Below are 14,051 nucleotides of genomic sequence, written 5' to 3' on the forward strand. Positions count from 1 at the left end.
AAAGTTCCTGGTAGGTCCTGCAGGCTCACATTTCCTGAAGCGACTGTCGGACTGACATGAAGTAGGAAGACTGGAGGGTCCTGCACTGCCCAGGGAAGAAACCAGCAGCAGAGCAAAGCAACAAATTAAAGGTGCACTCCTTAAAACCCAAACAGAGTCCGGTCTGTGATGCTGGAAATACATTGGAGGGACAGGGCCTCCGTGTCCTTGTCCTTTACTGCTTTTTATCGTGTGTTCTGTTGTGTTTTCCGCGTAAGAGTGCATGTTGGACTCCTGGCGGTGCAGCTCTCTCTCTTTTAGTTTGGTGAACAGACCCGTGGGATACCCTTATGGCACCCATGGGTAGGGGTACAACCCTGTGCCCCTAGTGTATGTTTTTGGGCACCTGTGTGTGATCCACAGAGCAGGGTACGGGCTGGTGGCAGCTCCATGCTGAAATGACTGGTGCCCTGAGCGTCCTCCATTTTGGGATGCCCAGGCCCTGTCATTGGAATTGGTAGATTCCTGATGGAGACAAAATGGCCCCCATGCCCTCTTGTCTTCCATCACCTGTTACCTTGATCTTCCCGAAGTCCCGGGAAGCCCTGCCTCTGTCCCTTCCCCCTGACTGGCTGTTGGGTGGAAGTTCCGTATATGGTAGTGTGGGGAAGTGCCGACCAGACTGGCTGGAGCCTTCTCAACAACTGTATTTTGTGGGTACGCCTGTGGGTGGGACCTGGGTGAATGGAGTTTGTGACGAATATACATTCTATATTGTGGCTGTCTAGTATCTAGTGTTTGACACAATGGTTGAGACAGCCCTGCCCAAAACCGGTATGAATGCAGCTTGGAGTGTTGAATGGCTCGGTACTTTTTCCAATACACATAACTTGTTGTGAGTGTCTGGAGAGAAGTGAATGGCCTGAATACCTCGTTTGCCTGATTGGCTGCCTGCCTGCATTAATGCCCGTAGTCGTGATTGGATGCTTGAGTATTATGCAGCGGAATGAATGGGAGATCAACAGTATATCTGGGGACCTCTCACTGCTAGGAATCGTGTTCAGAAGCTGAAGTCCACTACGAGGAGTAACTGGAGTAGCTGAAGCTTGATCCTGAAGCCCTGCTGGACGAGAATAATTGTTGTTGCTCTCCTTCGCAATCTGAAAGCGGCTGTGCTTCAAGAACTGACCCAGAGAGGACCTTGTAATTCACCCTCTCCCCAAGCTATGAGGGACCATCGTGCACAGCTGATCTTTGCCTAAGCTCCCTGGTAGACAGACCTTGGACAGGCTGCCGATTCAGGGACTGCTGCGGAACTCCAAGGAGAAGCGCCCGACTGTTGTCCACCACTGTCGCCGACCGCCGTCGCCGACAGGAGCTGCCGTGCTCCCATTGCCTAAGAACTTCATTGATCCAAGGACGCTCTCGTCCACATCGTCACCGCCGTATCCTGCTGATGAAGGCCTGGCCGTCGACGCGCCGAGGAGCATCCACGGGTTGGTTTCCCGCCACCCAAAGACCACAGAGACGCCGACGACTCGACGCCCTTGCTGGGCCACAGTTCTTCAACTCTTTGCCATCCAAAACTATCGACACTGAGGTGCCCCGCATGCCTCTTCTTTGCACGACATTTACGCTCCCCGTCAACGAGCACCGCTAGGAACGACGCGGCCACTTCAATGTCGTAGCTCGACCTGTTTTCCGTCGGACGTTCTATGACCTGTGACTCCTGCCTGAAAGAAGGGTTGTCGATTTCCCCGTCGATTTCCCCGACGAGGAACGCTACAACCCCAGGTACTTTGGGGTTGCAGAGCTATTGGAAAGTCTGGTTTGAACAATATATGGACTCAGCTTGTATCTTTCTTCTACAGGTTGCCCAGGTGGGGGATCTCCACACAGAGCTGTGTTTAACGGTAGTTACCAGCATTCTGCCTATTGCTCACCCATCTTGCTTTCCTTCCTCTCTCTACTGCTGGTTTCCTCTTTATTTTGATCTGTGTGTCATTCGGACCGTATGCACTTTAATAAAATCTAGTAACGTTAGTGGTACCACTTTAGAATTGTTCATATTTGACATTGTTGATTGAGTACAAAGTGAGTTATTGTGATCGTGTATATGACCTTGAATATTAATTATATAAAGACTGTGTTTTAACCAATAGAGTGTGCGGACATTCCTTCGTGGGTTCTTGGGGACTACACTGTACTTAAGAATCAGCTCGCATCACCTCCTGAGAAGCTAGGCCTTGATTGTTCCACTACGTCTACCAATAGTAGAGAATCTTGGCAGGGGTCTCTGTGCCTCCCCTCTACCATATAGAGAGCGGAAGTGCAGACCCCCCTGCGGTCTTTACACGGTCCTCCTGACTATCGGGTTCACTGCAGCTGTGCACAGCAAATTCGACCAGGGGAGGCAGGCCTTGCTTGATGTTTGGTGAACTGGCTGGTCCCACCAGCTCAAGAGAAGAAGATTCCTTGCAGATCTTCTCTGTCGTCGAAGTTTGGAGATTCGGACGTGCAGCAGGGCTTCACCGGGAGGTTCAGTCGTGGTAGTGTTCCTCTTCTTTCAGCTTCTCTTCGGTTCTCTCGATCCAGTGGTGGCTCTGCCTTCCAAACCCCAGAGACCTGCTTTTTATGCAGTTTTCCCCCATTCACACAGCCTGGCTGTCAATCACGCAGCAGGGTGGCTGTCCTGGCGGGACAGTCACCACAGCCAATCATACAGAGTGTGACATGGGTCTCTAAGCAGACCCTGTGCAGGGAGTATCAAACCCCTCCCTCACATTCTGTCCCCCTCAGCCATTCAGGAACCTAAGGAGGGCTTCTGTGCAGAAGGCTGTCAAAGGACGGCAAACAAAGGAACCAAACCCAGTTTGGCGCGCAAAGTTAAATGCGAGACAGACCTTTAAAAAAAGAAATGGCGAAAAAACCCACCCGGAACAAAATAAAAGTAAATGGGGTCCAGCGGATTTAAGTTCTAGGCTACTAACTTAGCCTAAAACAGTACCAAGGCTATGTACATAGACCGCAGTAGGAAAAATAGGGTAGATACCACTGCCACCAGACAAATCTTGACGAAAGGGGAACGAAATAATGTTCCATGAGAGACAGACAAAAAGGGATAACTATTAACCCTTTCCAGTACTCTATAGAAGATAGTTTGTACTGGGTCTGTGAATTTAAAAAGACTAATAAAGTCAATGGCAACTTTACATATTCTGAGAGACAGTAGTCAGTCCCAGAATATGGAGTTTAAAGTGGGAAGTCTGAGAAAGACAACCCTGTGTCACTGCACTAATGGTGCTCTGACACATAGTAAAAATATGATGCCTATGGAGCAGGTGAAGCTCCACAGTCTATGAACACAAGAATGTTAAACAAACAGAGCAAAACACATGTAAGAGTGGGTAAAAAAGCCTCACACTCTTAGCAGGTGAAAAAAATAAATCCTAAAAATCCAGCAAAGCTGCTGAGGGACTCAGTAGATAAGGGAAAATAGCCATTCTGGTGAATTCTCCCTAACACTCGCCCTCCCCAGACTAAGGGACAGGAGGATATAATCCCCACCAGGATGGATCTCCTGTTGCAAGTCGGTTAAATGGCCTGCTAAGTACACCGGCAACCTTTTGTAACCCTTGCTAGGATTTTTTTGTACCAATGGTTTTCATTTGTAGACTATATGATGTACAAACCTGTTGTGGTACATCTCTCTTTTTTTAATGTATAGGGGATCTGTTCTAACAGTCCCTCAAAAGTTGTAACAACCTCTGAACATACAATAGGCTTTTTCAAGGGGTCCCCAGAAAGGAATCCCTTAGATCTAGAGGGGCCTCCATGGATCCTCACCACCTCTCTCAAAAGAGCAGGTTGGGACTCAGGTATATTGGTTGGAGGGGCTGTGCTCAAGCAAGGTACATGCTACCACTTCCTCTGAGATCTGACCTTACCTATTTTAGAGGTTTCCCTCCTAATATTAGGATTTACTTTGTAGTGTTCAGTAGAAGATGCAACAGTCTTAAGGTTTTTAGCCTTAGACCTATTTTTCCTTGTTTTTCACCAGCTTTGAGAATTACCATTTCTCATAGGCCTAGAGAGGGGTCGAATTTGTCTATCCACCTCTTCTTCAGAAGCAGTGGGGGGGTCAAAGAGTCTACAATTTGATGGACAATGATGGAGCTTGGTTGGGGCACCCATTTCCCTACTATACTAGCCTCAGATTTGCCTGGGTTAGAGGTAAAGTTACTAACAGCAGGGCTTGCAGTGGGGTTCTGTGTAGAGGTTCCCAAAGGCTCAGAGTGGTCTCTTAAGGTGGCCTCCCTAGGCAATTTGGTTTGGTTCTGTTTTCTCTCACTGGGAGGCCTGGGGGTACTGGATACTACTCCTAGAGCTTTTAGCTCATTCCCCAACAGGACTCTCCCAGGCACCTCATTCTGGACACTGACAGGAATCCTCACTGTCATATTATAACACTGAATGAGAGCTGGCAGAATTGGAACCAACTGGACAGGGCCTCCAGAAAATGTATTGGGACCTTTGGGTTCCTTAGCAACATCCTCAGTCCTGAAAAAGCTTTCATAAACTACTGTTCTGCTGGCCCCAGTGTCTCTACTGGCAGGAGTATCCTGGCCATTGAGAAGAACACTGTCCATATAATACCCTCTAGAGTTCTCTGGAATGGGGTTGTACACATTCATATTCTGTTTCCTACCTAGAACCATGGACTCTAAGGATACAGTTGCCTAAAAACCCAAGGGTGTTTCAGAAAATAGTTCAAAGTGGGCACTAGCCATTTGTACTTCTTCCTCTGGGGAGAAGGCTATTGAGGCAGTGCTGATCCCTGCAGGTTTACCCTTGCTCCTGGGATCTCCTTTCATATGGTCAGTTGACCCACAAACAGCATTTACCAAATGCTCTCTGGAATGGAGGTTTCTGCTGACCTCCCTCTGGTTGGGCACCAGAGGATTCACTAGCCCTATTTGGTTTCCCATGTGGCTTACCCTGGTTATGTTTGGGGCCCTCTTCTGGATTGGAGGTATTAGAATTCTCCTTGTTATCTTTCTTTGGCTGCTTTCCCTCATCCTTCTTCTGAGTTGCCCCAGAATCCTTGTGAGTAGCCCTGTTGGTAACCCACAGTCAGCAGCCTTAGCTAACTTCTTTGGATCTATTTCCTTGGAATCAGCCAATTGCTGTCTGGGCTCAGGAGAGCAGGCATCATAAATTGACTCCAACATAACAAGATTTCTCATACCTTCATAAGTGGTTACTCTGTAACCCTTAACCCAACCATCTAGGTTTTTCAAACATTCAAATACCCAGGTAGCCCAAGGCGTACCATCAAGGTTTATGAGGGTCCTAAATCTCTTACGGTACTGGGAAGGAGTCTTCCCAAATCTAGCAATTAAAGCTAGCTTCACACACTCATAATCCATTCTATCCACCTCCCCAACTCCATCACACCATTAGATGTAAGAGTGGGTAGCCTAGAGAAGAGTCAAGGAAGCAACTGATTCCCTGTAATGTCTTGAATCCCATGGTTATACTCAAACATTGCCAACCAATCCAAAATATCAAGCTTAGCCTCATATATACCAACAATTTCTTTAGGCATACGGGTCTCTTAGGGCTGGAAGACCTAGAAGACTCTGGGAGAGAAGCATTTTCAATAGACAACTTTTTCTTTTCCAAGGCATGTTTTATTTCCATTTCTCTGAGCTTCAGTTCTTGATACTTTTGTTCAGTTTGAGCATTTATACGTTTGAATTCCAATTCAAGCCTCATCTTTTCTAGAGCAATGAATTCAGGAATGAGTGTAGGACCTGATGGGGTCCCAGTGGACAAGGATTGAGGTTGCTGGCAGGTAGAGGAGCAGTAAGGCCTACACTGTGAGCCACATCTGCCTCATCCAACTCATCCATAATAACAGACACATTATCATCCTCATCATTTTCTACATTTGCTGGAGGGGCAGGTATTTCAGACCCACTCCCCACACTTTGTTTCTCTGACAAACTTTCAATAAATTCTGACTTTGTGCCTTTCACTGAGAGATTCCTTACTCTACACAGAGTTTTCAGATAATCCACAGTGTAACTAAGGAGGGTCTCCTGACTGTAGCTTTCCATATCAGCTATGATTAAAATTGCTTTTTAGTGATGTTTAGCCTTGTGGTTAGTTGATCCAAGGTAATAGCAGCACTTTAAGTGTAATCACTATACTTGATGATCACCGCTGTACACCATTGTTAGGCAGAATCATATGCAGTACCCCTTGGGAACACCACACACAATTAAGACTACAAGTGACAGTACAAATTCACCTTTGGTACAAGCCTGTACTACATAGTAAAGTGGTAGCGATGGCTGAGCAGCCAGACTTATCTCAAGAGTAAAGTGAGCAATATCAATAGTTAGACAAGGGACAACAATTACCATGGTTCAAACAAACACTGACTCAAGGTTTCTGAGGAAAAGAATATACATTTATTTACACATCAGTTGTAAAACAATTCACTAAGTGAAGCAGCAGAAAAATCAAACTCTTAATATACTACACAATCCCCAATCAATTCTGGACAAGTTAGGATCAAAATGAAGTGTGAGCAAAATGGCACTCCAACAATTTAAAAGGGAGGGAAAGACAAGGGTATACAAAATTAAGCAGCACCAACAAGTAAGTGAGTAGGCAGGGCAATCTAAAAAAGGCTTGCTACAATGAGGATTCGAATCACTAGGCCTGGGTCAATGTTAATGGTACAGAGTCTTTGCAGAGGATCACACAGTTCAGAGTAGTTTGTGGTTAAGTCTTTGCCAAGAGTTCAAAACGATGTTGGTTAGAAGGAAAGTTACTTAAAAGAGTAGAGAAGGACAAGCCCTCGGATTGGCGAACGATTTCAAACACTTTCACTGCGGTCGGACAAACGAACAACCGGGTTAGAACAGTACCTTAAATGAAGAAGGAGGCTATATCTGAGGCAGAAGTTCCTGACAGGTCCTGCAGGCTCACGATTCCTGAAGCGGCTGTCGGACTGACACGAAGTAGGAAGACTGGAGAGTCCTGCACTGCCCATGGAAGAAACCAGCAGCAGAGCAAAGCAGTGCATGTAAGGTGTGCTCCTTAAAACCCAAACAGGATCCGGTCCTCCTGTCTATCCGGTTCACTGCAGCTGTACACAGCAAATTGGACTAGGGGAGGGAGGCCTACTTGGTGTTTGGCGAACTGGTTGGTCCCACCAGCTCAAGGGTAGAAGATTACTTGTAGATCTTCTCTGTCGTCAAAGTTTGGAGTTTCAGACCCAGAGGAGAGCTTCACCGGGAGGTTCAGTCGTGGTAGTTGTCCTCTTCTTACAGCTTCTCTTCGGTTCTCTTGATCCAGTGGCGACTCTGCCTTCCAAGCCCAAGAGACCTTCTTTTTATACAGTTTTCCACCATTCACACAGCCTGACTGTCAATACCGCAGCAGGGTGGCTGTCCTGGTGGGACAGTCACCACAGCCAATCATACAGAGTGTGACATGGGTCTCCAAGGAGACCCTGTGCAGGGAGTCTCAAACCCCTCCCTCATATTCTGTCCCCCTCAGACATTCTGGTGCCTAAGTAGGGCTTCTGTGCAGAAGCCCGCCAAAGGACAGCAAACAAAGGAACCAAACATAGTTTGGCGCGCACAGTAAAACACGAGAAAGACCTTTACAAAAAGAAATGGCGAATAAACCCACCCGGAACCAAATAAAAGTAAATGGGGTCCAGCGGATTTAAGTTTGAAGCTACTAACTTAGCCTAAAACAATACCAAGGGTATATACATAGACCGCAGTAGGAAAAATAGGGTAAATACCACTGCCACCAGCCAAATCTTAACGAAAGGGGAACTAAATAATGTTCCATGAGAGGCAGAGAAAGAGGGGTAACTATTAACCCATTCCAGCTCTCTATAGACGATAGTTTGTACTGCGTCTGTGAATTTAAAAAGACTAATAAAGTCAATGGCAACTTTACATGTTCTGAGAGACAGTAGTCAGTCCCAGAATATGGAGTTTAAAGTGCGAAGTCTGAAAAAGACAACCCTGTGTCACTGTACTAAAGGTGCTGTGTAACACATAGTAAAAATATAATGCCTATGGAGCAGGTGAAGCTCCACAGTCTATGAACACAAACATGTTAAACACACACACAGCAAAACACATGTAATAGTGGAAAAAAGGCTCACTCTCTTACCAGGTGAAAATAATAAATCCTAGAAATCCAGCAAAGCTGCTGAGGGACTCAGTAGGTAAGGGAAATTAGCCATTCTGGAGAATTCTCCCTAACACACTACAGAACAAAAAATCAAAATACGAATCAGTGAGCACAAAAGCTTTATTAGAAACAAGGTGATGACAGCCCCTATGCTGGGACATTTTGTTTCTAGTGAGCATAAATGTGGCAAACTGATTTGGACAGTTTTCAAAAAAGTTCATACTACTAAGAATACTAAGGCAGATAAAAAAGCACTAAGTAAGGAAGAGTTGAGGCTAATTTTCCTAACCAAGAGCTATCTGCTAGTCCTTAATGAACAAATAGATTGGCATATTGATGCCAACTGAATTAGATACTAATGTGGAACATCTGATGCAGTTTTATATCTAGGTACCAATTGGTTGAGTTCGGCTGGCAAACCTTGTAATGGGGTTGGTGTTCGAACAGCAATTTATCCTTTCGAGACAGGAACAAAATTTGTAGTCTTACGCATATATATCCCTTCCAAGATTTCGTGATAACAAGAGATTACCTTTTTCTGTAAATCTGTGCTGGGCAGGTATAACCGTTCTTGGAAATATAATAGGTTGTCCTTCACCGTAAAGTCCTTTCCCTGCAGATGCCAATTCTGTATGTCTGCTGGAGTTACCAGTAGCCTGGCTTTATCCTTAACTTCCTCTATGGATTGTGTGGCGATTACACCTAGAATTCTTTGTTCGGGAATGATAGGTACAGGTTTAGGATTGATCAAATGTTCTTCCACTCCCATCCGAGAAAGGGCATCAGCTTTACCGTTTTTTGTACCAGGTCGATAGGTAATTATGAAGTCAAACTCGGCAAAGAATAGTGCCCAACGGAGTTGCCTAGAGGATTGAGCTTTTGCGGTTTTCAAATATTGCAGGTTTCGGTGATCTGTAATCACACTAACGGTGTGTCGGGCCCCCAGAAGATAATGCCGCCAAGCCTTAAAGGCGGACTTGATAGCTAGAAGTTCCTTATCAGTAGTAGTGTAATTGATTTCAGGAGGCGAGAATTTGCGGGACCAAAATGCCACGGGATGCAACTGATTGGTTATTGGGTCCTTTTGTGATAGAACTGCCCCCATGGCAAGGCTCGAAGCATCAGTTTCAACGATGTAGGGGAGTTCTGGGCGAGGATGTTTTAAGATCGGTGCAGAGATAAATCTAGTCTTCAAATTCTGGAAAGCTTGTTCCGCCTCGGTAGACCATTCAAAACGTTTGTTTTTCTTTAACAAGGCGGTGATGGGCTGGACTATTCGAGAGAATTCGGGGATAAACCTGCGGTAAAAGTTAGCGAAGCCTAACATGCTTTGAACACCTTTTACGGAGGATGGCGATGGCCATTTGAGAATTGCATCGACCTTCTTTGAATCCATACGCTCTCCGCTAGGTGATAATATGAATCCCAAGAATTCAACTTCAGTCACGTTGAAAACACATTTTTCCAACTTAGCGAAAGGTTTGTGTTGACGCAATCTCTCCAGGACCATTTTCACGTGTTTCCGATGTTCAGTTTCTGATGAAGAATAAACGAGGATGTCGTCAATGTAAACAACAACACACACATCTATGAGCTCTCTGAGGACATCGTTCATAAAATATTGAAAGGCGGCCGGGGCATTGCAAAGTCCGAAGGGCATGACCTGATATTCAAATAGCCCATACTTGGTGCGGAAGGCCGTCTTCCATTCATCGCCCTCTTTTACTCGTACCAAGTGGTAGGCTCCTCTAAGATCCTGCTTTGTATATATGCATGCTTTTCTGACTTGGTCCAGGAGTACAGGGATCAAAGGTAACCGATATCTATTCTTAACGGTGATCTGGTTCAGGGCGCGATAATCTATACAAGTTCTAAGGTCCCCTTCTTTTTTTGGAACGAAGAACAAAGCTGAGGAAGCAGGGGACTTGGAAGGACGAATAAACCCATTCGCTAGGTATTGATCCAGGTATTGTCGGAGGTGAAGATTCTCAGGCTCGGTGAGGGCATAAATTCTACTACAAGGAGGAGTAGATCCAGGTATCAGGTCTATCTGGCAGTCATAAGACCTATGAGGAGGTAGAGAGTTAGCCTGATCCTTCCGGAAAACATCTTGAAATTCTAGGTATTCAGGAGGTAACTGGGGAGCCTCCGAGGAAATTGCTGCCAGTGCAACACCAGGTCGAGGGTGACAAGTAGAGACACATTCTGGAAACTGAACCGTTCTTGCTCGCCAATCGATCTGAGGATTGTGCTTCTCTAACCAAGGAATTCCTAGGATAATCTGGAACTGAGGGGCCTTGATCACATCGAACACGATCTTCTCATGGTGTCCATCTTGACTTACTAGCGTCACTTCTTGGGTGGTATGCGTTACTGGTCCGGAGGCTATCTCCGTACCATCCACCGTAGTAATGACGTCCTTTACAGCCTTTGGACAAAGGGTCAGATTCATCCTCAAAACCATTTCATGATCCACATAATTGCCAATGGCACCGCTGTCGACGTAAGCTTCAATCGCATGTAATCGATCCGGATGTTCAGGGCTAATGAGGACCATAGGTATCACGAAATGCGATGTCACGGAACTGGTTTTAACGCTCGGCAAGAGGACCTCTATTCTTGTCGGGCGAGGTCGTTTCCCTGCTCAGAGTTTGTGACCCTGGTAACTGCAGCTCCTACTGCCTTCTTGGCTGGTTTCACCGGACAGTCTCGAAGAAAGTATCCCGAGTTTCCACAGTAGAGGCATAATTGCAGCTGTTTTCTCCTTTCCCGCTCCTTTTGTGTTAGTGGTCCTTTCAGGCCCCCTATTTGCATGGGTTCCCCGGAGTCTACTCCTTTGGTAGGAGTTGGTGGTTTGGAAAATACTCGAGCATCAAACTTGGAACGATCGGCCTTCCTGTTCTGCAGTCTGTGGTCAATTTGAACGACTAAGTCAATATAGTCCGAACAGTCTTGCGGGGGATTCACTACTTGGGCTAACACATCTTTGAGCTCTCCACGTAGACCTCTATAAAACAGCGTAATCCTTTTGTCCTCAGGCCATCGAGTTTCCACTATCAGTCTGTTGAAAGACGCAATATAAGCTAAGAGGTCTTGATTACCCTGTCGCAATGAAAGGAGCTCATTGTCCAAGGCCTGCCCCTGTGAATGTCTTGCAAACAGTTTTTCCATACTGAGCTGAAAAGCTTGAAAATCATGGAGAACCGGATCATCTTGATTAACTAGAGGGATCGACCAGCCTGCCGCATTGCCACTAAGGTACGAAAGCACAAAAGCTACCTTAGCTTGATCAGTTGGAAAGGCTGCTGGCCGGCATAAGAAGTGCAACCGGCACTGATTAATAAATACTGCAAACCTCTTTGGGTCACCAGAAAATCGTTCGGGCGGAGCCAGAGGTACATTCCCAGGTAGGTTGATCTGCACTGGGTTCGTAGAGGATGTTGAAGGAAGATTTGCCCCTGATGCGGGTAACGGAGTTTGTCCGGCTTGTGACTGTAGCAATTGTCTAGCGAGATCGTCTGTTCGCTCCTTGGAAATAATCAGTTCCCTTCTTAGAGCATTCGTTTCCTGACGGGCTGCATGCACTTCTGCTCTTAGTTCCCCAAGTAACTGGGCTAGCTGGTCGGTATCCGAGGTTTCCATAGCGCCTGGGTGGGAGTTTTGCGGTAGGCTTTGCGTTCTGTAACGCTCACCTGATTCCCGCAGAGGCGCTGGTCTTGACTGGGTGAATGCCGTATCTTCAAAGGTGATGTGTAACACACGGTTGGCTCTTTGGGCTGGACCTCTGTGCACTGTATGTCTGACTCGAAGAGTAAGATGTCTGCAGATAGAAAATATGGGATTAATGAACTGGGGTTATTGGGTGCCTCTCTCCTCTTCCCTTTCTCTTCTCCTGTAGAACCCCAAGGGTTAACGCCCTCACCTTAGGTAAGTGAACGCCGAGCTCTCCATCTGCCTCGGGGCAGGGTGCCGTAACCAATTTCTTCACTGGATAAGGGTGCAGGCCTCTTGACCTCAGAGGACTGCTGTCCGTCGTTAACTGCACGAACGGTAAGTTCTGGGCACTTCAAATGTCTTAAAAGTCTTTTGTAATAATATCTCTTGTTTTGCAGGGTTCCGGCGATGGCGGATGGCGGGCTGATGAGAGTTGAGGATCGAACCCGCGTGAGGAATAGAAGCGCCTGGAAGCACGTAAGTAAGCGCTTGTAGCCTGCTCCACGATGCGCACTAACTGTCCCTTTTATCTTGCAGGTACAAGTTCGGAGCTTTAGAGAAGCTGAAGGGTGCTGGAATACCCACTGGATTCGGCGTGGGAAGGAGTTATGGCACGTGAGTAATAAAGTTGCCCAATGTCTTTAAACGCACCTTCTTTTGTCTTTCAGATGCGGGATGCAGCGCCGAAGGCCTCCGGAGCGTGTGAAGAGCTGGTAAGCTTTTGTCTTTCAGATGCCGGAATGCAGAGCGAAGACCTCCGGAGCATGCGAAGAGTAGGTAAGCCTTTGTCTTTCAGATGCCGGAATGCAGCGCGAGGCGTTGGTGACAGCCGATGGACCAGGTAAGAGATGCGCTGCCACTGAAGACCGTAGTGCTAACCTGTTCTTTCTTTGTCTTTACAGGTGCTGCTGAAGACTGGATTCCAGGATGGTAAGCCTTTGTTCCCTTAGGCCCAGGATCAGAAGCAGAAGACACGATGAGCGTTCTGCTGCAAAGAATGCAGAATAACGCAAAGCAAGATTCATCCATCGGGTGTGGTTTAAATAGCCTCCTGTAGTGCTTAGGTGTCTCCTTCCACAGCCTCGCCTAGGTAAGAAAAGAGTTCCTGCTTTCCAGAAGAGTTCCAGTGTTCTGAACCTAGGGAGTGGCTCCTGCCCCACCCAACAGGAAAAGTAGTCCCAAACAGAAGAGGATCAGGGGCTCAACTGGCAGGTAAGTAAGCAGCATGGTCTGCTGCAGGTAAGTCCACCCAAGCATTATGAGCCCGGCGCTTCCAGCGCTGGGCTGGGTATTTTTATGAGCCTGGTGCCACTGGCGCCAAGACAGGGTCCAAAAGGTCCCAATTGGGACTGGCTGGCACTCGGAACCGGGGTTATGGGTCTGCTTCCAAGGGAGTCGGGCAAGTCCTGATCTTTTGGAAGCAGAGATCATGACACAAAGAAGATGTGACTGCTGGGTGCTGGGAGAGGTACAGAGCAGCTTAGGATAGAGAGAATAGAGTGATGAATAGTGGAATAAAGGAAAAGGCGCCCCTATGTTTCCAGTACAGAGAAAGGTGGAGATATTTCTACCGGTAACTGATGGAGGCGTGGCCTCGAAGAAAAACGGACTTCCAGGTGCCGATGAAATGACTTTGCGGGCTGAAAGGGATTCACCCTGTGATCCACCAGAGTGAAAAAAGAAACTTGATTAAAGATCCTAGGAATCGAAGCAGAGGAAGCATCTGATCCTTATAAATGGAACCTACTGCGCGATCTGAAGGCGGGGCTCTTCGCATCCCAGGAGCAGATCATTGTGTAGGGTGATGACGGCTATGTGGGATCGTTAGGAGAAGTGATGAAGGATGCAGGATAGATTTTAGAGGTAAGGAAAGTATAGCAAGGCAGAGAAATACAGTTAGATGCTACACAAACTTATGCAGCATTTCGGTACTCGAAAGAGAGTAGCAATGCAAAAATTCCTCGGCAGACCTTCTGGATATACTGAGGAGGAAGAGGGCGTGGCCACCAGTGACCGTGCGCATAAGATTAGACCGCTACTGCTGCAATACCAAACGGCCATGTTGGGGTGTGACAAAGTAGACATAGAAGAAATACTGCTGTTATAGAAATCTGACCCGGAGACCACTA

This window comes from Ambystoma mexicanum, chromosome 5p, assembly GCF_040938575.1.
Source record: "Ambystoma mexicanum isolate Mex_15411 chromosome 5p, UKY_AmexF1_1, whole genome shotgun sequence".
NCBI lineage: Eukaryota > Metazoa > Chordata > Amphibia > Caudata > Ambystomatidae > Ambystoma > Ambystoma mexicanum.